General features: G+C 33.4%; 1 protein-coding gene and 1 long non-coding RNA gene across 3 annotated transcripts in view; one reads left to right on the plus strand and one right to left on the minus strand.

Moving 5' to 3' along the window:
- Window positions 1-27118, plus strand: part of LOC118742962 (RING-box protein 2) — a 71064-nt gene that overhangs the window by 28193 nt on the left and 15753 nt on the right. The gene's annotated exons all lie outside the window — the stretch shown is intronic.
- On the minus strand, window positions 6825-25279 carry LOC118742963. Its single transcript, XR_004993410.1, has 4 exons — window positions 25083-25279; window positions 7429-7621; window positions 7149-7295; window positions 6825-7078 (listed from the first exon to the last, which is right to left on the minus strand). It is a non-coding gene; the product is annotated as an uncharacterized LOC118742963 (long non-coding RNA).

A 27118-nucleotide genomic window follows, 5' to 3' on the forward strand; every position in this document is an offset into this window, starting at 1 on the left:
GCTGTGTGAGATTTTTGTTTGCATCCGTTTAGTTTCCCTATAAACCTAGCGAGACACTTTGTACACAGAAAGATAACGCTCGATATGTCCAGCCACTAGGCAACAGTTAAATTTAAGTACCAACTTAAAATTTACCTCTATTCATAGTCGCATTTCAGACTTCTACTAAGTAGTTTCGACTTAGTTTACGATATAGCAAAACGAGTGTGAAAATGTATCGATTTTTCTTTACGATATTTTGGAAAAATTACATTTTTATTAAATATAATCAAGTTTGATCATCCGTTTATGTAATTTTTATTTTCATTGCATGATTATGAAAAAGAATAAGGTATTATTTTCTTGTTAATTGTGTGAAATAGCCAGAACAACCGCAGTGATGTGAAGTCGATGTTTATAGAAAGCATGCTGTGAAACATACAAATAGTAGATATCTAAATGTTATGCACAAATTTACTTTAAAAGAACTAGCGTGAAACTGACTTATTATTTGAAAATTTATCTAAATTATTCCAATTATAAAATTGTGATGTAGCTTTATTCGAATTGTAATACGCATTTAATTTCATCTTCCGATTAAAATGGATCGATCTTTGTAAATTTTAATTAGAGATTTCAATATTATCAAATTCACCCTCTACCAACTTAATTTTTACATATTTCGTCTGTTTTCCCTTAATTTGATAAAATACTTCTTCCTAGTTACGATTTAGTTGCAACTGCAGCCGAAACTAAAATTTAAGTTGGTACTTAGCCAGAAAAGTCGAAACTAAGGCGACTATGAATAGCTTTAGTTGTGACTTAGAATGGTTTCGACTTAGTTGAGTACTAAATATGACTATGAATATGCGCCAAAATTATTAAAATTTTTATTTGAACAGATGCGTATTTTTGTATTGCAATTCGTAGTCCCAAATGTAAGTGAGCGTTTTAATGGGCCAAAATTCCGTTCACTTCGCATAACATTTTAAAGCTCTTTCATTGTTTATGTCTGTCTTCTAAACAAAGATACTAACTTTTATTGCGTGGTTTAGGTTATACGTTTAGCAAGTATTTTTGCAAGGACCTTTAAATTTTTTTTTGTCCGCACGTAGAGGTCGCTTTTTTAAATTTTTCGTCGGATCTTCGGCAGTTACAGTGGGAGATTAAAGTGTGATATATCGATGTTCTTGTAAACTGTTTTTGTTCCAAAGTTCATTGTCCTTAAGTACTCCGTTTTAGTACCTACAAGGGCATCGCAAATTACAGTTATTTTCGAAATTTCCCCCAATGTATTTTCGAATTTCTATTTAATATTTGAATATAGCAGTGTGATGCTTGTCTGCCAAGGAATGTTATTCTTAAATAATGATTATTATTTTTTAAATCAACAATTAATCGTTATTTTTTTAACGGTATTTTATCAGTCCTAAATAACAATTAAAATTTAACTTTTTTCTAAAATAACAGTAAAAATTCTGGCAATTTTTACGGTCAAAAATAAAAGTTAAAATTTCATTTTTATTTTTCCAATCAAAAATAACAGTTAAAATTTCACTGTTATTTTTCCGATCAAAAATAAATGATATTTCATTTGCTTGTAAACATTTAAGTTAGAAACGTTTTATTGGTACGTAGGTACATATAATATATTAGAGATAAGCATGCAATAATAGTGAATTTTTATTTTTGATCGAGAAAGGAGAAGTGAAATTTTATCTCCTCTTTTCGATTGAAAAATAAAATTCAAATATTAACTGCTCTTTATGGTCGGAAAATAAAAATCAAATATCCAACTGTTGTTGTGTAACGAAAAAATAAAATACAAACAAAACTTTTATAAGTATTTTTGACCGAAAAAATAAAATGTAGGTATTGTTGATACTGTCAGTAGTGAACTATTTACCTTTTGGAGATAGAAGACGGTTCCTTTGGCAATATTTTTCATAAATAGCTTATTTTTAATAAGTGGAATTTTTACTTTTGTACAAATATGTACATATGTAGAAAAAACTGCACTCAAACTTTTTTAATAAAACCACAAATTAGAGGTGATCCTTAGTCGTCAAAGTTAAGATTGTTTTTGCAAAAATAGAAGAAATCTTATGCCAACAAAAATAATTTTTTTTTTTAAATCACTTGTTTCGTCATAATTAATTTTTGCCACGAAAATGGTTCAAATTGCCCATAGGGGAGAGATATACTAATTTATGGGTTGCATTAAACGATGTATTATGTATAACATTTAAACGATTTTAACTATTGCCGATTTTTGAATATCGAAAATGATATAAAATAGTAATAAGAAAAATATCGATTTCCCTGTGTTTACAGGGTGCCAAGAGAAAAAACCATTCCAGAAACTCATAATGCATAAATGATTTCTAAGATCGGTCGAATATAGTTAAATAGCTTATAAAGTAATGAACAATTAAAAAATAATAATAATGAATAAAAAAAAAAAAAATTGTTAGCTTTGGTAGGATGCCTAGAACCTGAAACACCCTTGGAGATTCGTACTGAGATTCCAAAGAATACATGCATACACATGTAAGTATGTATTCAACCAGTCGGGTGTCTCTATATTAAACATTTTATTATTGAGATTTCAACTCTATAATTTTTTCCATTGCTGTCACTTAGTACTCAAATGCAAATATGAAAGGGTTAGTAATCGTTTGTGAAACGCGAAATTCACGCCACGCAAATTAAACAGAATCAGCTTAAATTTGCATTTGCCATTTTACATTTCCCAACTAATTGAATTCGAGAAGAAGAAAGGGGTCTAGGAGCAGCCAACTATTGCTCACCGCATCAATGCGCGTCGTGTGAATTTTTTCCTTCTACCCGCCGCTCAACAGCAACATTAGGTACGTAGAGTTCGTAAAGTAAGAAAAATTAAAGAGCGTCGTCAATACTTAAAAAATATACACAAGCACATTTATTTGGCGTAGAGCATCACGCGGAGAGTTGTAGGGTGCGAAAGAAGTGGGTGCGGTGTGATGCGGCGAGGCGGCACAAAGTTCGTTTAACTAAGTGCAAATTGCTGTGGCTACAACGTTGCTGCTGATTTACAGTTGGTGGAATTTTTTGGCGAAAGCTAAATTTAGCACTGCTGTGAAGAATACTTGCACACATTTGTATGCGTAGTTGTGTTAGTGTGACCCCTGTCGGAAATTAAGGAGTTACACCACCCTGAAAAAAAATAAAAAAATCGACTTTCATAGAGGGTCAAGTGGATTTGGTATTCATTAATAGCTTTCATGGAAGAGATCAATTTTCACTTAATTCCAAAAAGTTACCAATCTGAAGAATGATTGCCAAGTTACGAAATTCGTAAGAGATTTGAAGGTAAAAAACTACCAAAACGGCAACTCTGCTCCCGAGTGCCCTAAAACATAACCAATCCGTTTTTATTTTTAAATTATGAACTCAGAGCGCGAATACTGACTTAGGATTCACCTGCTTAAAATTGATCACCCCAGCTGGGAGTTGTATATAGTTTGATGTAGATATATCAATTACATTCTGCCTTTTAGAAGAAACAAACGTGCCTGAAGAACCCACGTTCAGGATGTTAAGCCCACAAGACAGGATATAATGGTAAATCCGGTGCCATTTGCGTTGCACTTGCTGATGATCCAGATTTTATTCTAGGCATCAGCATCGTAGCACAAAATCAAAGCAACATTTCGGTTGTCGCAACATTCCACAAGACCAGCCACCCTCCACAGGTGGCGACCAAATATAATTATATGAAAATACGCAGAGGCGCCAAGAAAAGAGTTTCCAGCCTTTCTTGCTCCTGAAGCTCAGTCTTGCAGCAACCAAACTTTGGCAGTAGAATTGCACAAGCTTTGTCACTGTACAACGGTCGGTCTGACGGAGTTTTCGTTACGGTCTTGCACCCAATAGCAGTGGTTATAACCTTTCTAGTTACTTCGTGACATTTGAAAAGAATATTGAGGTAGAAGTAATGGACAAAGCCACTAGACTCCTAATTTTGCTTCTCCCACCGGCAGATGTGGGGCTCTTGCATCCCACAAGGGACCACTGCTTCTGATGGAAGTAACCTCCGCGGACCGTGGAAAAATGGAGCCAGATCTGTGCCATCACTGAACGGTCGTTGCCAAATAATTGCCTTTTACGGCAGGCATGCCTACTGTGTGTATCTTCTTAACGAAAGTTAAAAAATTTTTTTTATTTGCAAATCTAAACCCTCACTGTTTTCGGTTTGTTTATCGTTTTGCATTCTAAAACTGTAGATAATAATTCTATAAGTTTCAAAATCAATAAGTCTTCTGTTTTCGTATATAACCGATCCGATTTTAGAGCTAAAAACCAGCAATTTTTGCGATTGGCACATTTTTCCTGCAGGGCATTTATCACTGTGCTAATTGCTTACAATATACACACATCCATATCTGTTATAATATACAAGCTATATGAATAAAATTTCGTGTACGTGAATGTGCCTCCGTGTGCATATCGGAAACATACTTGCATACACAACTGCATAAATAAATGCATAGGTATGTATGTATATTCTTGCTGTTTATGTGTTACCATGGTGTGCAGAAAGTCACACGTTCGCAACAGTTACTCACGTTCCGAACAATGCCTTCTCAATTGTGCCAACAAGTAACACACATTTACATACATACAAATGAATCACATGTTTCACGGCAGCAACGGCACCAGCCTCAAAACTGGCTAACTGATCAGCGATCTTAATATTTTTTCTGTGATTTTTTTTTTTTCAGAAGTTTACATAAATTTTTATTTTTTTGCATCATCATTTCTATTTTTTGTAAGTTGTTTTATACGTTTTTATATAGTGTTAGTGTGAAATAAGACACAGATACAATCACTCACGTGCAAGCATTTATACCCAGTAGGAAAATGGGAATGCATTACCAAGAAAAGATTAACAACTATGGTTGAACGAAAGATGCATCGCAATGTAAGCGACCGGATGATGTGTAGTTTTCAAGTCACAAACAAAACAAAAAGTTTGAAAACTAACTCAAGTATATTTTTTTCGTGTTATCTCGAATGGATGCGTGTTCGACTGCCGTCTTATTGGTCACGGGTTCGAAACCTGTGGCACGGACTTAATGACATTGCTGTAGAGAAATTCTTGTATCATTTCGTGCGTAGGTTATAGGGGCCATCCATTACTTTTTGCATTCACAGACATTACCTTTTCCCGCTGGGTACTCATGTGAGTAAATACTCATAGTAGTATGTGTGTAGAGGTGCCCTGTGTTCACGATGAATCTCTTTTGCATGCAAACAGCTGACGCATTTGACACGGCGATGTCCTAGGAAGTGAAAATTGGCCCCCTCTCCATTACCTTTTCTATTGTTCGGAAGCAGACCTAAATTCGACAGATAGGATCTAGTTCGCTCTGCATCCCTTTTTCTATACTTCCGAACCAGTTCTAAAAGGTTCCAAGATGTTAAAAGTGAATACAAATTTTTGTTTTGTATTTCCAAACTAACAAGAAGCATCTGCGAAGTGCAGAATGAAAGCGTATTTGAATGAAAAACCGCCAAACAAATATCTAACTAAAGTAAATAAGCCTCCTTTCGATAGTTCCGAACTAGTTCTAAACTCCGAACCAGTTATAAATTCGTCACCTTAAATATCAATTTCTAATGAAAAGTTTTTTTCCTTGTTTATCTCTGAACAGAAACGGTTATAAGTAAAATAGGCAGCGCGATCTTTTAGAAAATTGCTCTTCAAAAGGTGGACTTAGCAGCAACTTTTCACTCTTAGCTAGCGATATGTAGTTTTAAAAAGCAAAACAAAATAGTTTTTTTTTCAAGTACCACTTTTCGATGCTTTTGAACTGGTGGGGATTACTCTCGGTCTGATCGTGGTTTGCTGATAAAAATTAGTACGGAACAAGGCATAGCAAACAGGTAGTAGCATGAGAGCAAAAACAACATTTACGTGTATGTTGCTCTGGTATCGAAAGTGTCAAAAACTGTGCTGATTTTTTTCTTCAAAATCAAAGCATGCCATGTGAAAAAAATATTTAAAAATTAAGTTGGAAAAAATTTAAATTATTGCCACTTTCTTTCTTAGTAACTTGGTTGCTTCTCGAAGCACTGATCCATCCTATGCAACGCCCAGTAATCAGCGGTTGTGCAGCTGAGTTCGACGAACGTTCCAAAAGCTGCTATGCAATCGCTTGTTTGATATGGAAAAACGTTTCACATGCAAACAAATTTTAAAAATTTAGAATTTTTGTGAGAAGAAATTTAAAATATTTGACATTTTCGAGACCAAATAATTGAAAAAAAAATACAAATCAGCAGCTCAATGATACTACCTGTTCAATGTACCTTGGTACAGAACTAGAAATTCATTAGTTCGGGGTTTCCCTGCAGGGTGTACTTTATATACGTAAAGTCAAATAGGAGGCAAAGCCATCAGTGGCTTTGACGTCAAACGAATGCGAGACGAGCCTCCAATCGACTATGCCAGCTACAACGACGACCAAAAACCAGCAGCCAAAGCTGGCAAGTAGTTTATGCACACATATTTATGTACATAGGTACATACATACATATGGACATATATTTGTATGTATGTATGTATAATTAAGATATGAATATCTACAATTGTATATGCAAAAAAACGACAGAAATTCGAAATAACCGCAAATGAAAAACTAAACCCACATGATCAGTTGCTATCCGAATACATTTTTGCATACATATACACACAAACGTATATACATACATACATATGTACCTAGATGCATATACATACAAATCTTTATGTATGCACGTCTATATTTTTTATTATTCATAAATTCGTATAACCACTTTTTAATAAATTTGTTATTAATATTTTTTTTTTTAAATACCTTTTTTTAATTTTTGTTTTATTGAATTCAATTGTCTTGATTGCGTTTCATTGTGGCGTTTGTGGCAAATTCCTTTAATTACTATGAAATTCTAGCACGTTCGCCGCATACTTGTTTCAACCGCGGCGATAAATTCAGGCACGCCCCTTTTTTGCTGACCCATCGTTCAGCGTACGGCGGAGGCGTGTTTACTCAGGCAAGAATTTAGAATCTACATACTAGGTACATACAAAATTAAATATATATACATATACAAAAAAAAAGAAATAAAAATATTTGCATACATACCAACGTTTTTGCACATTATTGTTGCTTGCTGATTTGATTAGGTTGCATTTATTCGATTACCTTAGAAGGTTATCGATATGTGCTGCATAAAGAAGTTACTGCGCATCAAGTCTCAATTTGTTGCCATTTGTTCGCTGGAGGGCTCGCCTATTTTTAATGCAGACTTTATTAGAACTCGAACAACTAACTCAGCTATACCTTAAGCAAACAAACAGATTTTATTTTCATGGTACCATGGAAAAGATAAACTGATTGCCGAGATTAACCTTGCTCATTTTACCTCATCGCTTGCTATGATAACGAACTGCCGCAGCGTAGTGGAGCAGCGCATCTGCCAAGCGAAGAGTGAATAAAAATAGCTTACAAGCGAGTCCTTTCACCACTATTGGCTCGTTGGCGTCAAAAATCTGTTGGAGGCTCTGCAAAGGTACCGCTGGGGCTTTCTTATTGTCCGAGGAAAGTTCTGAGGCACCCTGTAAGAATTTAAACCAGAGGTGCGTTTTAGAGGAAATTGAGAGAGCGAAAATGACAGCCGGTTCGGAGAGGAAGTTGCAAGTTTTCCTGGTTTTGGTTTTGCGTTTACTTACTTTCTCACTAAAAGCAAATGTTGTCTTATAGCTCAAACAGTCAACGACGTAACGTAGACGTAGGTTGACGCAGACACGATCTACCTAATGGGATTCGCGTGTTAGCGAAAACTCACCATCGCATGGCGGTGACGTTGCCGTTGCTTCTCTCTCTCTCTATCAACAGTAAATTTGATATGCTGTTACGTACGCCAACCTACGTTTACGCTACGTCGTTGACTAACTGCACTTTAAATTTGATATGCTGCTACGTACGTCAACCTAAGTTTACGCTACGTCGTTGACTAACTGAGCTTTAATTCTCAGAAATTTTGTTCATGGCAAGTTACTGAATATTTTTTTTTTACTGAGGAATACAAAAACAGACCTAAGAACTGCGACTAGGCATGAACTTTTGAACTCTTTAGGAAGCTGAAGTGTCGAGGCCTTATCCTGGACATAAAACTATTCTGCAAGTCAAAAAATGAGGAAAGTGTAAAGAAAGAGATCCTGAACAGCCTTATTGCTGTTGGTGGGCCATTGGCAAGGTGGTCTATTAGCTCTGTGTAACTGTAATTTAACCAGTTATTGTATGGTGCCTTCGCGTATTGCAACGCACTATATTATGAAACTACGCTGAAGTAATTTGAGAGACCACAAAGATCTTTCCTAATTAGAAACAGTGTGAGACTTCGCAAGCTCCTTTACCACAAAGATATGTCTGTTAGAGACAGTGGGGCACTTACGCTAAACGCCGTGACTACAACACCTCGGCTATAAGAAACTTCTAATTTAGTAAGGCACTCAGAAAAAGGCGTCAAGTTCCTGCCAGCCTTACCTGACCACTGCATACCCGGCGGCGTCCGACTGGATCCTCCACTACTAATATTTCATCTAGACAAGATTGTGCTTTGTACAATCTCTGGATCAGGGGACCAGTGAATTTATGTATGTACAAAAATGAATTAAATAAAATCTGAAATTTTTTTAAAATCTATCCGCCGTATTCGATACGCCATTTTAAATTTTTTTGGGTTTTAATTTTGTAATCAGCGACTCAAAGAACCTTTCGATATCATTTTCATAAAAATCTGATTTTTTTTTAAATCCATACGCCATATTGGATCCACCATATTAAATTTTTTAAAAATGATTTTAGTTTTGTAATCAGAAACTCAAAGAACCTTTAGATATGAAATTTCATAAAAATGTAAAAGTTTTTTAAAAATCCATCCGCCATTTTGAATTTTTGAAAACTGTATTTAGTTTTTAATCAGCGACTCATAGAACCTCTGGATGTCAAATTTCATAAAAATCTGAAAATTCTTTAAAAATCTGCCATTTTTTATTTATGAAAACTGATTTCAGTTTTGGATATAAAAATTTATTCTCCGGGACTTCAGATTCGCAATTAGCAACCTCAAAAACACAAAAGACACGCGCCCTTTTCACAAAAAATAAAATAGCTTTAAAAAAGGTTTATTAATTGAAAAATGTATGAAAACGTCACACTCTATAAAGCTCTGTAAACCTACTTTATTTTTTATGAATAAGGCCAACAAAGTTTAATCAAATTTAAAAAATCACATCAATAAGGGTGGTTTTTCCCCTTAGAAACCGTAAATAACGTGATCTAGAAAAACGTTAAAATACGGCTTATGTTTTTGCCTCTCCTTTTCAATAACGCTTGATGTTTTCATGGGTGCAAAAAATAAATTCCTTTTGTCGGACAGTGTAATGATATGATCGTTTATAAACAGTGATTGTTTTCTAATCTGAATGCCTGTGATTCGAATCGAGGAATATGTACATACAGTGGCCAAAATAGAAATTAGTACTCGCCATTTTAGTAAGTTTTGGCTATTTTCCCCCCAGTTTATTCAATGTTTATTATTTATTTTATGAAAGTGAAGCTCTTGTCCTAACAAAAACCATATACATAATACCAAATTTCCAACTTTGTGCAAAAAACTATAAAAATTAATGTAATTTTGTAACTCATTAAAATGAGTATAATAAAGTGCGAGTGGAAAGTGCTGCTCATTTGCTTCTCTTTTAAAAAAAAAAAAGGTCGAACATACTTACTTTGTATGAAAAAAATGCGTAACACCATCAACACAAAAAAAAAAAAAATTGCCAAAAATTAGTGGTAAGCCTTACCGACTTAAAATTGCACTTTATTATTCTAATGTCTCGAGAAAATTATCCTACAAATGTGTGATGTTACTATAAGGATTCTGTTTCAGGGAAAACTGTGGGAAAAATTAGCAAAATTATTTTTTGTCCCGTATTCGGCTCTCATAAATATGGTCACCGCAATTATAGCATCGAGACGCAAGCTCGGTCAAACACTTTGCAAATTGTGGGCGCCAAATGTGTGGCAAATTTCCTGATACATACATACATATGTACTTATCTAATCTATTTATAAGAAACAGTCATCACCGAATTGTTTTGCATTTCCAAACAATAAAACATACTTATACAACATTCAAAATGCTTAAACTCGAATTGATAACCCTAAATACTTCCATATGATTTTGAAGTCGACTAAAAATAGTTAACAAAAATGTATTAAACCTTCACGGAAACATCATCATGACTTGTATCAATTTATTCTGCGCGTATAACAAGCTATATTTAAGTGTATACTTTGTTCATGTCAATGACTTAGGTGACGGCCAATCTAAATGAATGAAATTATCTATATATGTTAAGACTTGTATTGTTTCATGTGTTCAATATTGCTATTAACATTATCACAGAAAAGATGAAGTATTTAAGTATAATATGCAGTATGACGTATGTATGTACCTTGGGGCCTGTTTGGGTTTCCAATCACGTGATCAGGATGATCTTTGAGAGTCAAGAATTTCGTTATTGTCGTCTTATATTTTTAATTTTACTTGTGTTTTTTTTTTTTGCATACTCAATATAATTGACCCACATATACCACAATATGCAGAAAGAAAAACTTTTTTCCAATCTTGAGAAATTCTTGATTCTGAAGTGAATGTATAACATTTCTGACCAATATTTTATTCCAAGGTTTGATTAAAAGTTGAACAAAGTTTGAATTCAAATTGATATTCAAGCTTATCTCAAGTGGAGAACTCGGTTTATTTTGCATGCCAAAATTATGCCCTGTTTTTGAGAATTGAGAAACACTTAAAAATCAACGTTAAAAATTGGATTATGTAGTGGATCTCCACTGAATCTCCAAATCAAATTTTAAATGGGACATACAGATTTTTTAAAATAAATATTCCTTCAAAGACCTCTCTACAAACAAGTTAGTAGAGTACCTTTAAACTCAGAATAAATAAGGTTTTCAATGTACATAATAGAATTTCTACATACATACATGCATTACGTATGTAATATATAATATTTATGTACACACACTGACTATTACATTTCATCTTTGTTTGTCTGATTACGCCACGCGAATGTAATCACATATTTCGCGTGCGATTTGTGCCCTGCAGCTTATTTGGGCTGTTGTCTGGCTAACAATCACTTGTTTGCCTTTTACATTTGTTGATATAGTTGAGAATACAAAGCCCAATGATAATTTTTAACTGCGTTTGATAATTTTGCGCACACAGGTCAACACTATTTTTCTGCAATTTCTTTTTATTTAGGGATTTTAGGAAATTGTAAAAATGACGCTGCAGATAGCACAACGCTGAACGTTTCAAGTTATGTACACTAAACGGTACCGGAATAGAAGTTCACCTTACGCCCCAAGTTTAAAGTAATTTTTCAAAGCAAATTCGATTTTTTTGCCGAACTAAGAGGTCGCCCTTTACACTTCTAGTCATATCTTCGGAATTTACAGTCGGGAGTTTAAAGTATTTATGATATATTGATGGTTTTGTCTCGAGAAGAAATGTTTTTTTTTTGTTCCAAAGTTCAATAACCTCAAGTAACCCGTTCTAGTACTTACCCACCACCCTAATGTAAGTAATTTAAAGCTCATACAAATTGTTAAACTTTTGCTAAGCAGTTATTTTAAACGATTTATTTTTATTTCTGAAAAATGTAAAAAGGCGAGGGTTGAAAGGCCTAAACTTTTTGTTAAGGGTTTGGCCGAGTTTCTCCTCCAAATTGTGGTGCGCGTCTTGATGACAAATGGAGGGACCCAACTCCGAACGGCAACTCGCAGAAGTACAATCTGATGTCTGCTATTGGCTGCCGAAGGGCAACCAAGGAAAGTGCCAAAGGTTTCACACCTTTTACTTTTTTTATTTCTAGTTACAACAACCGTTATCATTAGTACTTGCAATAATAATAATAATCCACTATCCTTGGCAAACCCTCTCCTACACTTCGCTTCGACAAAGTTCTAATAAAGTTAAGTACTAAGTAATGCACTAAACGTTAATTCTGTCGACTACTTAATTGCTTGTACTACGCTACTTGATAGTTCAATTGTCGAAAGATAAAATTCGGAATTTTATGAATTCCAGACATTACCAGCTTAGAATCCATTTTTAAGTAGATAATGGCCTCTTAGACCAAATCAATTGACTTCAAAAGCATTACTTAGGCTACTTAATAGCATATACTCTACAATTTTCGGGGGGAAAAAAATATATAGAAGAAAGAAAAAACCGCAACGCTGTTACGCTGTGTAGTAGGGCTTTCCGCAAAATTCATAAAAACGAAGAGAGATGCACTCGCTGCGCAGGTGACTATTCCGTCAACAAAGAATGATAATTATTTCCATGCATACGTTCTAGTAGTTTGCTGTCCAAATGACCGTCTCCACGTGAATTTGTTTTGTTGTTTTGTGAAATGAAGCTTGGGAATACATACATATGTATGTATGTATTTACGTAGTATTATGCATTTGTCAGTCAAGCCATTAAATATTTTAATGCAACTCTCCAAATTAGATTAAATGAAAGCACACTTAAGCAGGTTATTTATACATATTACTTATATTAATGTTTATAGGTTAGTATGTGTAGTTACAGATATCCAATGTTATAAGGGAATGTTTATCATTTGCATACCTATGTACATATGTATGTGTGTAATCCAGTAATATCTTGTTTATTTGCCCAAAGTAACGCTGAAATAATATAAAACTGCCATAACCAAGGCTAAACAAAATAATTTAGAAAACAAAAAAAAATTATATAAAATGTCAACTGCAGTAATAAAGCAATGCAGGTGGGAGAAAAGCGGCTGGGCGGCAATTTTGTTTTGCAGCCCACTCTATCAACAATTAACAGCTGTTTGCGAATCAGCAAACAACAGCGCAAACCTAGCCAATGAACTATTTGTTCGGTAATCCATCCAGTCCATTCATATATTCGCACATATCCACGCATTCCTTCACAAATCAGGTTGGCCTTCAACGCTATACCTTTATGTATACATAGCTTTCACCTGACCGCTCTCTGCAAATACATATGTACCTACATATAAATGGATTTATTGCCAATACAGTGTGTAATGTGGCATGCTTTCCGGCTATCCGCAATGACTTTGAAATTATTATAACATTATGCGTTCTAATCCGCAATAAGTCTGAGAATTTTTTTTATTGCGTTACTCTTGTTTTTTTTTTGCGTATGTATGTATGGTCATTAGGGTGCATCACTCTCCACACAAAAAAATCGGTACTGTTTTTCAATCGGAAATAGAAAATTTATTATATTTAATACTTCCGCCAAAATATTTACCTCAGAAAATCGATTTTTTTTATAAATAAAATTAGTTTTTAGAAATATTTGTTCTTATAAATCCGGTGGAAAGATAGCAACTTTTTTTTGGTGATACACCCTAATGTACATAAGTCAAGTAGCACTCTGGTGTATAACTTGGTGTAAATTTGTGAATTTTTGTACAATTACTCAAATTGAGTCTTAAAGTATTTTTCCATGGGGATTTCTAAAAAAAAAAATTTTTTTTTGGTGAACATAAGGGCCGCATTTAGTAATTTTTCATCATATTTTCGGCATTTACAGTCGAATCATAAAGTATGATATATCGATGTTTTTAGCTCTCTTGTTCTAAAGTTCATTGGTTCATTGACCTCACATGCCTCGTTCTAGAACTTACCCACTAGATCTCAGTCCATACCACCCTTACGTACCACGCTAATGTCCGTAGATTAAAGCTTTCCAAAAATCAGTAAGCTTTTTTTAAGCCAGTACTTTGATTATTACAGTAGAACTATTTTAAGTATTATTCTTGAATATAGGTGTCACTGAAAACTGAAAAAGGCGAAAACTAGGATTGGCCAAAAATATATTTTTTTCGAAGTTGCCTTGCAAAAATACGTTGGACACAGGGGTGTACGGCGAACTTTTTTGTTTGCTTGTATGATGTTACAGTCTAATGTACATACATACATATACAAACCAATGGTCGTTTCGCTGTCAGGCATGATCGTTTTCGTTACTTTCATTGTTTTTTATCTTTTTGTTGGCTCACGTAATTATTGATAAACATATGAAGAGCACTTAGCTGTAAATGATATTTACTCTCTCTTATGAATGTGTACGTAAATGGCTATACATATTTTTCTCAGCAGATTTCTACCGAATTTAGGCGTACCTTTGCCCTTATATAAATGCTTATTTGATCAGTTGTAGAACAGTGACGTCCGGTATTCTATACGAACGTATTTTTGGCAAATAAAAAATATTTTTTGTTTTTCTTTAACATTTACCCTTTGTGCAAGCTTTTTACCTAGAGATGACCTAAACAAGTTTCTTTTCAACCTATATCTTGATTTTATGCTGACAAGATGTTTTCTAAATAACGCCTAGAATGAGGCTTTATTGAGAGGGCCGGCCTGGCTTCAACCTCAGTTAATCCTACCATATACATGATAATTCGATTTTAAAAATTTTGAATTTCCGGAAAGTGATGACTGAGTGAAGTTCAGCGATGATGTCAAGGAAGCTAAACGGAGAAAGTTCTCAGAGAGTTGTTCCTTCTCTGTGGATGTGGACGCATGTGATGTACAAGATGTTACTCAAGATGAGATGTGGGACACCCAGCGTAACCGCTTATGCTGATCTCTGGAAAATGTTTTAACCCGATGAGTGGAAAACTCGAAAGGACATTTAAGGTTGTACTGCACTGTGCAAGATAGGTGGAACTCGAAAGGCAATTCAGAAAGGATGGGCTTGGTGCTTTTTAAGAGAAAGTATAAAATTCCATCCTTGTCTCCCCACACGCAGGCAAATATTACACCGTTTACTAAATTATTAACTATGTAAATATCCATGAGGTAACTAAAGAGTCTATTATAACTAAGGTTTAAGCAGATCTCCCCCACTTTCCTCGCAACTTTAAGAATCAACTAATGGCCCAACTGAAAATAAAAGACTTTAGAACTCATTTTACCGATTATAGTATATCTGTTACGAAAGTAATGGTCTTCAAATTTCTCACACTCTTCGCAGATACTCCCAATCCGCAAATTAGAACTCCAAACCGAGCTTTAGAGATGTTCATAGCTTTTCTGACTTTAAGCGCTATACATATTATGATTATAAAACAAGCTATAAATTAGTACGTCGAACACCTGAGGAGCTTGGTGTAGATTTCTCTAATATTACTATGAAAATGATCATAAGGAAAGTGATCGTGAGCCAAAGGTTGGCATCTTAAATTTATAGCTTTCTCAATAGAATTAGTATGAATGCATTATGGTATAAGCATTGTATCCGATCTGATATTCTGTATGTAGAAATGTATGTATGTAAGTATATTGGCATGTATCTATAAGTAGTCATGTAGATTTTTTCTCTCTAAAATTATCCACATGGCGTCGTAAATATTTTGTCATTTAATTGCTAATTTTAAAAAATTACTGGCGTACGGTTACTTGCGTGCAAATGATTGACGTTGGTTTAGTGGTCGTCGTAATTGATCTTTGAATATTTAGTTCGTAATTGTGACAGAAATTGATCTCGATAGAAACTGTAAATATCGTTGGTACAAATTGTACAATATACATATTTAAGTTAGGTAGAAGCCTCGCAGGGAATTATTTCCCAACGGATTTTTAATGAAAAGAGCGAATAGCTGTGGACCGAAAAAGCTCGATTCGGAACTGTTGTTTTGGAATTTAGGTCATCCCTCGTCAAGTGTGTTTTGGAGACAAACCGGCTTCGTCGTTGTTCCATCCTCAGGGTAATTTTTCGTTCTGAATAGTGCGTGTTTTCCACCCGCTTTTAACTCTTCCGTCTCAGTCCTTCTCAACTATCACTATTAGTTTATACATAAATAGTTTCCTCAGTATTCATTAGGGTGTTCGATTATTCACCTTTTTCCAAACCCGGTTTTCGAGTTGTTCGAAAAATTGCAGTTTGAAAAAAAAAACGGTTCCAGATTTTAAAATTAAGAAAAACCGGATAATGCGGTTTTATTTTACATAGTGTTCATACAGTGAAAATGCTGGTATGAAGTCATGACCAAAAACTACAACAAAACTATTAACATTAAATATAGCTGTTATTGAGAAAAGAGCAAAGAAAAATACGTTCAGAATTTGTTTTTGGTTCAAAAGTAAAACAAATAAAAATCAGTGAAAAATTTCCGTTTATAGCATTTTTCTGATTTTTTCCGGATTTGGGTAGCGCTCTTGCCGTCGTAGACGAGGCGCCTCTCGGCAGACAGTGGCAAACCTCCGAGTGTAGTTCTGCCATAAAAAAGCTTTGCCAGAGGTGGACTAAAAGTGTAGATCTCTCCATTTGGAATCAAATAGGATATACTGTAAATCCCTAAATAATCTAGGATATAATTTTAAACCTATTTAGGGGTTTCCCTAATACTGAAAAAAGCATTGAAAACTTCGAAAACTCAAAACTTTTATTGAGGGGTCAAGATTTGTATGAAATGAAAAAAAAGACCGGTTTATTCGCTTATATAAAGATATCGAAAAAACCCGGTGGAAACCGGTTTGGAAAAACCGGGTCAATCAGCCTAGCATTTACGTTTGGTTGCGCAATCTGAGTCACATTTAATTAAATACTATTTAATTTCTTTTTTATTTTGCAATTGTTAAAATAATTTAACATCAGTTATTTAAATTTTTCCCTACGGGGAATATAAAAAGTCGTACAATTAGTGGTTAGAAAAAACGGGTGTGTTTGGAGGCAGGTCCCGCCACAGACGCCTAACAAAAGCCAATCAATGGGATATCTTTCAGGTGGCACGAGTTATATATGTATATTATGTACATATGTATGTATGTTTGTAGGTACGTGTTTAAATACTTCTGCTTTCTGCTAATATTTCATTGAAAGTATAAGTAAATTTTGTGGTATTAGTTTAAGCAGAAAATGATTCAGTTACTAGTATCTATGTACATTTGTATGTATGTAAGTATATATATTCGTAGATTTATATGTGTGTACATATGCATTTAGATATGGACATAGTATATACTTGCAAATATAAGTCGGTATTTTAGCTTGGAAAACGCGGCGTGGCTTTGACCTTTAAACGTTCGCTCTACAACTCAGCAAAAAATATTTAAATTATTTACGCTCAAAGGTTTGTTACATATGTACATACATAGCCATGCGTCACAAATTTGCAATTAAATAGGTATGTAGGTTTTATATTTACATACAAATGTGCATACATATGTAATTGCAAATCATTGTGAGCTTTTTCAGCAATCGAAAATTTATTATACCCGTACAATAACTTTCTTATCATTTTATCAAAAAAGGAATTCACTGGTTTTGTGTCACACATTTTTTACCATTCGTTTTTAACAACCTATGCCCATGGCTACGTGCTAAACGTGATCTTATGACGGTTTCACACTCTTACAACAACAAAAACAGAAACAGTCTGATCCGTCGAATTTACATATGTATGTATATGCCTATGTATAGGTACTTCTTGTATATCTTGTAGGTTTGAGCGTTCATACATATTTATGCGCGTTTGGCTCTCCGCTCTCGCATCATCATCAGTGGTACACTTTGCAACCGCGCATTGGTTTTTTTTATGGTTTTTGACATACTGACGGTGCCAAGGAAATGTCTCCTCACCAAGTGTTAAGTTGCTGAAATATTTGGTTGCGGAATATTCCAGAAGCGCCTCTTCATTAGGCATGTAGTGAATCTACACAAAAACGAGTATCGTGTCCATCCCACACTTGGATTTTAAAAAATCAGCACACTGTACAATGTAAAAAAAAGAACATAAATCTTCATACATACACATAAATACAGTGGCGAAAACATAAATAGGAACGTGAAATTTTAACAAGTGTTGGCTATTTTTCTTTTGTTTATTTAATGTGTTCTTATTTTTTTTTTATATGTAAGACCAAATTTCTAACTTGTACCAACATTAGGAAAATTCCACAAAGTTTCATCAAATTTTGGAGCTTTTCATTATATTTCTTAGTTTTATAGCCCGCTAAATTTTAGTATAACAAGTGTATGCCCTAATTTTTTCTCGAAATTCCGATCAAAAAGTTTGAAATTTTGATGACCAATTTAGTAATTTAAAACTAGTAAAGAAAAACTAAATAATAAAAACTTGTAAATACAAATCGTTTCTAATTATTGGGCCACCAGTCTACATCTACATATGGAGTTATGCACTTACATTCATATCTATACCATGTGATATATGGTAAAAAAGAAAGACAAAAGACATTAATGGAAAATTACCGTGGTATAAAAATAGAAAAATCTTTTGGAAATTTTCCATACAATGTTCATATGTACGTCTGAATTTATGTACATACGTACTGAACTGCCCACACGCTCACACAAGTGTGTTTGACTGCAAATCATTCCCGAACATACTGTATTCGTATAAGTAAGAACATACATATGTACGTAGGAGTTTATTGTTTGCTTGTCTAGAAAACGAGACGGCCGACTGTACGGTGGATTGAATTGCATTTATCAATAGGTAATACATGCTGACAAGACTGACTGACTTACTGAATGACCGACCGACTGGCATGTTGATTGGCAAACTGACTGTGGGACAATTTCGACTTTTTACCCAGCCAGCAGAGAAACTTAAATTTTGCCGACAGTGCAGTATAGTACAATTTTGCGTATCCGGAAACGAATAAAAAACGACTAAAGTTTTCATTCATTTTCGTATCCAAGAACGTCCACAAAACAACGGTGGGTTTCGTATCCGGAAACGAATAGAATGAAAAAGTATCTGGGAAGTGTAGAAGGAGAGCGTATTGAACGAAAAACTCAATCAGACAAATTTCAGTAAAAAAAGGCAAAAAAGTATCCGTTTCACAAACAATTTTCGGTACTTGTCTGCGCATACGTTTCTGCCGCAAACTTTAGTGGCAAAACGGATCGTCAAAGTATCCGAAAATGGAATCGGAATCGGTTCATCCACTTTTTTCCTTTTTCTGACCGATTTGAGAATTTTTTGCTGGTTGGGTAGTGATCAACACACATTTGTGCTTGTGTACGTTATACGTCCATATTTATCTGCTTGTATATCGGTGGACTTTTGAGAAAACAACTTCTCTCGAGTGAGGCCATTTTCTCGTCAAAGCAATAATTCATTGAGTTCTCGTATGATATTTTTGTGTTTAGTCATTAATAGGAGTAGTTCAAGATGATATCTTAAATAAAGTTAAATAAAAATGTAAAATTTTTAAACTAAAGTTACTTATAATTTACTCTAAATTCCAACCTACAGAAAGCACAGAGGTCGTTTTGTCAAAAGACCATAGATAAGTATGTACATTAGACTGCATCACCAAAAAAAAGTTGCGCTTTTTCTGCCAGGATGACAAAATTTTTTATATTTGAAGACGTCCACTAAAATATTACGGAAAAATATTAAGACTTTTATGAATAAAAATAGTTTCTTAAAGAACTTTTTGAAAAAAATCCTCTCATATGACAAATCAGATTAAGCTTAAAGTTTGAGGGGATTTTTTTCAAAAAAATCTTTAGGAAGCTATTTTTATTCATAACAAACTCCATTTTTGGAGGTACTTTTAAACCGGTCCAGCTCACGTAAATCTTAATATTTTTCCGAAATATTTTGGTGGAAGTCTTAAAATATAATAGATTTTAAAATTCCAACAAAAACACAGTACCGTTTTTTTTTTTGAATGGGGAGTGATGCAGTCTAATGTACATACATATGTACATATGGATTGCATCGAATCACTTCGATTTATCTTTGACAATATGTATTAGTTTATTTTTAAACAGGCTTTCAAGTTACTGATCCGCATAACACTCTGCTTGTCGGCATAGATTATAGTAAGCTATTTTTATATAAGGGGTGTTCACAGAATTGACGTTAAATAAAATTTTGAACTTAAGCAAATTAGGGAAAATAAATTAAATGTGACAGTCGAATAAATTCAATAAAATTACATGCTTAAATTAATAATAGATATACACATATCAACAAAAGTATTAGTATCAGTAATTAATAGCTGAAAAAAATTAACAAAACCTAAATCAATGAAAAACAGAATTAAAATAAAAATCTTGTTAATTTAAATTAAATAAAAAGTAAATGAAACCAAAAAATATACAAAATTCAAATAAAACCGAAAATGAATTTAAATTAAAATCTAACTTCAAATTAACGGTAATTTTTAGACATTTGAAGCTTGCACTTCTACTAGAACTCGACGGGCTACAAAACTGCATATATAAAATCTTTCTAAGAAACCGAATTAAAAAGCTCGAAATTTTTACAAAAGTTTGTTGAATTTTTTTTTTTAATGTTGCACAAAAGTTGGAAACTTGGAATAGCACTCTTTTTATAAAAAATAATTAAAATTAAATAACAAAAAATATAATAACATGTCAAGACTTGTCAATATGTGGTGTGGTGTGGCTATACTTTTTTCGTTCACTGTATAAATAAAAATAAATAATTCAGAAAACATCATTGTAAATTCAAGATCACCGCCGCCGCATAATGGCGGGCTTGCCTAAGTAGTAGAATGGATACAGTACACCATGAAAAGTTTCCACAATGTTTTTTTTTTTTTAAGTAGATCAATGCCTCGTAAATCTTCCGAAACATCTTTCTCACAAGCACAAGTTAGGTGGACCGAATTTCTGGTGGTGTTTATTACATTTATTCTAGAAAAAAACGTGGCAAAAATGTTAACCTCTATAGCTTTATTAAGCCAAAATTTAAGCTACTGAAATAAATATGAAGAAAAAGGTTTTATAGAACTCTATTAGGGTGGTCCAAAAATAAAATGTTAATTCGAAATTTTAATGCTCTCACCCCCTAGGATTGTTCTATAAAAAAAAATAAATAATAATAATAAATTGGCGCTTATACATACATATGTTAGTGTTTGGCCGCGCTTCTCCTCCGATTTGTGGCGTGCGCCTTGATGTTGCCCCACAAAGGGGTGGAAGTACCTACAATTTTATGCTGACTCCGAACGGAGATTGTATTTTTATGTTTTTCATGGCAGAAATACACTCTGAGGTTCGCCATTGCCAGCCGAGGGGCGACCGCTGTTAAGAAAAACCCTTTTTTTCTATATTTGTTTGCGATGTTGCTTTGACCAGGGCTTGCATTCAGGCCACCACTACACCACAGCGGCCGCCTCTGTTTTTGTTTTTATTTTGAAATCAATAAATGTTTAGAGATCGCTCAAAGCGCTCCAAATTTTCAATGTATTTTAAATGGGAAAAAAAAGTTTTTCGTATAAATAGTGTAGAATTTTTTTAAAATCAATATTTTTCGATCGGAATTTTTTTTTTCGCCTTAGGAGACTTCCAATAATAATACCTAATTGTTTATTTGACCATTTCTTAATATTAACTATTTTTTTATAACATCCCAATTTCAGAAAAGAAACAAATATTGATTTTCAGGAATTCTATACCATTTCTACCAAAAGTTGTTTTTTCCCCATATAAAATACATGGAAAATTTTGAGCGCTTTGAGCGACTTCTAAATATTTGTTAATTTCGAAATGAAGAAACCCGATATTGTAGTCTTAACTTTTTCACGTGCATTTTTGGCACACCCTTATGGCTATGAATGCAACGTTGATCTGGATTAAGGCCGCAGTTTATGAGGCGGTCCAACAAATTTTTTCATTGTCCATGACTCTCCACCAAACACCTAGGTTGTCAACTTTACTTCTCAATCGTCTACTCAGCCTAAAATAGCACTTGTTGGCAAGAGTGATTTTTTGTCGGATTTCAAGGCTGGCATTATTATTGGTGTTAGTTTATCTTTCGAAATGATAGCTGCCAATAGTGACCTGGGTGCCAAGGCGAGAATGTGCTGTCTGTTTATTGGATAACATGAGATACTTAATTTTGTCCTCCTAGCTATAAGAAAACAATCCTTGCCTCGTTTCATAATGAACATGGAAGTCGTTTATAGGTAATTGGTGGTCCGTTTTTTTATTTTTATTTTTTTACTTAATTTTAATATTGTTTATGAAGACATAAATCATATAACTGCATTTTTTTGTATTCTAACGAAAAAATATTCTAAATATAATTTTTTATATTAGATATTAATAGAAAAATAATGTTTTTCCCATATTGGTCATTGTTGTTGTTAAAGTTCCTTTAACGTATCAGCAGTCAATGGTTTCGTTGGGGATATCATAATAATCCCTAGCCTTGTAGGATAATATTTTCTATATTTCTCGGGCACTCAATATTTCCTTCAAAACTGCAGAAAATTGTTTGAAGAATTCTATCTACAGTGCCGAACAGAGGTATTGGCACAGTAAATTTTTCGCTATATATGCATAGTTCTTTATTCTAATTTATTTTCGATAATTTTTTATAAAAATATTGTTCACTCTACACCAGGAAACATAATATTAAAATCTCTAAACTTTGTGTAAAACTCAGGAAAATTCATAAAATTTGCACACAAATTTGCATCTTTTTATTCAGACAAAGTGCAAATTTGAAGTCGCTAGAAAATCGCATTGATTTTTGGTAATTTTTTTTTCACGCAAGTTCTTCCCTACAAAGTAATTCGACAATTATTTTTTGTATGGGGAAAATGAGCATCACCTTCCACTAAAATAATTGCCAAAAATCAACGCGATTTTCTAGCGAAAATCAATTGCATTTTATCATACTAAAATTGAATGGACTATAAAACTGCATACTTAGAATTTTTCTAAAAAAATCTGAATAAAAAGTTGCAAATTAGTGTGCAAATTTAATGCATTTTCCTGAGTTTTGCACAAAGTTTAGAGATTTTATTATTACGTTTTCTGGTGTAAAATGAACTATATTTTTTATAAAAAATTATCGAAAATAAATTAAAATAAAAAACTTTGCATATATTGCGAAAAATTCACTGTGCCAATAATTTTGTTCGTCACTGTACATGATGTACTCGTATTTTTTGTGTATATGCATGTGTGGGTGTATCAACCTCTTGATCTAAAGATAAAAAGTTATAAAATTTTATAATTACCATAACGTTGCATACCTACTTTATTGATCATGTGCGCAGAGCCTTTCATTTTCATACATACATATGCATAAAGTTTAGCCTTTTTTATCAGTCTTTGATGGCGGTACAAACCCAAATACAACTCACCAATATCTACATACCCAAATCAATAAGTGCATTTAAAAATTGATCATTTCTTGAAATGTAATGTACACAGCGGCGGCTGATTGGAGGCCGCTTTGTAAACTGGTTGAATTAGACAGGCCCCTCGTGCATGACGTCACGTAAGCAATAAAGCCTGCTCCAACACTCACACCATTGATATGGATTTTTTGTGTTTGTGCCATTAAGCGTGTGTTTATTCACTTGTTCGTACATATAATTGTACGTAATGCGATATGCAGAAATTTATGTACAGTGACCCCAACAAGTGACCACGTGTTTTTTCAATATTCACAATATTTTTTTTTCAAGTTAAATTGGGTTTTGGTTATTTTTCTACGAAAATATTGTCGAAGTTTTAAAAAAATCATATAAATGAAAGTTTCAATCTTTATGCAAAATTCGGATGAAAATTCAAAAACTCTTCATAAAAATTTAAAACTTCAATCTCAATGTTAAGAACATTTCTGTGTATGCAGTTTCAACTGGCTAAAAAATCCCGTTGACTTTTCAGAATTTTTTTGCGATTGGTTTTGCGGTTTTTATAACTTTTCGAAACTTTTATTTATATGGGGTTTGTTAACGCTTGGGTAATATTTTTATAAAAAACTATCAAAAAAATATTAGTTGAGAAACATTGTCAATAATTAGAAAAAAGTCAACACGTGGTCACTTGTTTCAGTCACTGTATGTCTGAATGTTCATTTGCACATTTACTAAAAGACTGTCATAACTCAAAAAAACTAAGTTTTTGGGCAAATGATGCAGGATTACTTTTTATATAATGCTTCATATTGTGTGCTGAAATCTTTAGTAGTTTCCGCGTAAGAAGACAATATCTATGCATCTCTTTTTTCTACATTTTGGGAGCAAATTGAAAATCTTAAACGTGTCTCCTAAAAAACTCGTTTTTGAGTTGTGATCAGTGTTGCCGTTTTGCTCCATATACTTCAAAAGTGATACGTGTTTGTGCAAATTTTCGAAAGATACTTTGTTTTTTTAGTACAAATTTGATACATGTTAAAGAGAAAATATTTATGTATGTATGTATGCAGTGGCAGCTTTTAAAATTTTATCGAAAATATTGAAACGTTTTGGGGTCAAATAAGCTTAGAGAAAAATGCTTTAAATGAACTATGAATAAAGAGCTGACTTAATTCATTTTTAATTTGCTTTAGTTTACTTGAGAAAAGATAAAGTCGACACTGAAGGCAGTCTCAGCTTTTTGACATATTTTCCAACGAGCTTAACGTTAAATGTATCACATAATTTGATAATTAACGTAAATGATCGACAGCTAATAGTTTTAAGTATGTACATAAAAATATTTGAATTTAAGTTTCTATAAAATCTATACATAATATTTTTGTTCGTCTCAAACAATAATCTCTTTTTCGATAGATTGTCACAATATGTAAAATATACTTACATGATTTTTCGGTTATTGACAATAATAAAAAGCAAAGGTATGAAACCATATAGCATTTTCTTAAGTCTTTTCTAACTTGATACTTTGATACTTAAATAAAAAATTTGTGATACATTTGATGCATTTTTGTTTCTTTTACGATACATTTTTTCATGACGTCGCGGCAACACTGGTTGTGATAGTCTTTCAGTAAATGAGAGATACATATGTACTACATATACATACATATGTAGACTCGTTTGTTGACTTGCCCAAAAAAAACAAAAAGAATCCATAAAAATTGCGCGTTTAACGCCGGTATTTTTTATATGCTCTTTCGTTTGTCAAAAGACGTTGTACCAACTAACTCTTTTTTTTTTGTGACCTACAAAAGCACGCCGTGCAAAAATGAATGATGAAATTTGCGCGTTATTCGTGTGGTAAATTATTTTGACTTCCATCGCTGGCGTAAAGCTTCAAACAACTGCTGCTGCAATTCCGATGGGTTAATGGAAAATTTTCTCTCATCATAAACTTACATGCCTATGTACATATATGTATACATATGTACAATAACACACACACATATTTCTTCTCTTAACAAGTTTTATTTATTAATGAGCGGAATATTTGGCCTTTCAAAAATTTTGCTTCGACAAAAAAGGTAAGTAGTAAAACCACCATCAAATGAACCATATACAAATGCTAGGTACAGTATTGGCCAATACAATAGAACCCCCATTTCAAAGTGATTTTGTTTCCCACTCATGTTTATTTATTTATTTTCGGGAATTTTCAATTCAAAGTTCATTCTCTAACAAAACCCATATAAACCCAAGTTTAAACATTGTTGAAAACAACAAAAAAATTCAACAAATTTTCAATAAAATTTCAAACGTTTTTCTCAGAAGAGTTAGAATTATTTTGAGTACACAGTTTTGTAGCCCATTCAATCTTAGTCTAATAAGGTGCAAGTTTCAAGTGGCTAAAAGTCGCCGTTGATGTTTTAGAATTTTTTTCGTCGAAGATTTTGCGGGTTTCTTCCATATAAAAATGAATTGTGCTTATTCGTTATATGGAAGCAAAAATTCTAAAAAATCAACGGTTATTTCTAGCCACTTGAAACTTGCACAATGTTAGACGAAAATTGAATGGGCTATAAAACTGCGTACTCAAAAAAATTCTAGCACTCCAGAGAAAAAAGTTTGAAATTTAGGTGAAAATTTGATGAATTTTTTGTAGTTTTTTACAAAGTTTAAAACTTGGGTTTAAATGGGTTTTGTTTGAGAATGAACTGTATTTTAATTGAAAACTCTTAAGAACTAATAATTAAACATAAGTGGCAAATGGGGGTGCTATAGATATGGCCAATACTGTATATATATATGTACAAGTACGACTCACTGTGCGCGCAAGCGTGCAATCAACCAAGTGTTTGGCTCAAAATAAGTCAGATTCTGGGATACCGTCGTATGGAGGAGAGAATGTGAAATTGGAAGTTTTAAATATAAAATTCAAGGTCATTCTTAATTTAGAAGCACTTTGGCATACACTTAAGGTTTTACTATCGCAATAATTTCTGGTTATTTTTAGTTAACCCACATATGTATGCATTAAAGGGTGATTTTGATAACACGCAAACACACACACACACAAGCTTACCAAAACGCGAATTGATAAAATTAAGTTATCTAGGAACTATAAAATGGTTTGTTCGGCTTGTTTGTATGAGTGGTGTGTATTTACAACTGCGTTTCAACGAACTGTGTTTCCGTAATCGAAAAACCAATATGGCAGAGAAAGCGAGAGAAATTTGCTCACTGTGCCGGAAGTCCTATTAAGTTTTAACAAAGAGTATAATTTTCTCTTTCTCTTGTTAGAGAGTGCCAAAATTTCTTCGTTATGTATATTGAGAAGCTATTATAAATGATGGAAAATAACTTGCTGATAAAAAATTAACAATGCCGCTCAATATGATTGCGAAATTTGTTTGGCAAGCGCAGTGCCATCGAAGAACTTTGAATTTGTAGAAAATTGTAAGTGCCTACATACATATGTATAAAGCTAGTCGTTCTAAGGCAGGGACCATACGATTTGTACATTTTCACCGTTACGGAGGAGTGTTGTTTGGAAAGTTGTTATTGAGCTCAACTCATTCTCGATAAAAATTTCTAGACAACACCACTCTGTGACTGCCAAATGTACAAATCGTGTGATCCATTTTACATAGCCTGTTGAGTTATTTTGCCCACTGTGCTGCCATATTACTGACAAATGAAAACTGGAATAAAATTCGGCCTGTCTACATCCGAAAGACTTTTTTTTATAACTGCCTCCTAGTTAGTAAGCTTGTTACTAAAAAATGTCAGTGTCATAAAGGTTTCCCATAGACCGAAAATAACCGTTAAATATCAAGATTTTTATT

The sequence above is a fragment of the Rhagoletis pomonella genome, unplaced genomic scaffold, assembly GCF_013731165.1.
Source record: "Rhagoletis pomonella isolate Grant_MI unplaced genomic scaffold, Rhpom_1.0 Rhpom_scaffold_00007, whole genome shotgun sequence".
NCBI classification, from domain to species: Eukaryota; Metazoa; Arthropoda; class Insecta; order Diptera; family Tephritidae; genus Rhagoletis; species Rhagoletis pomonella.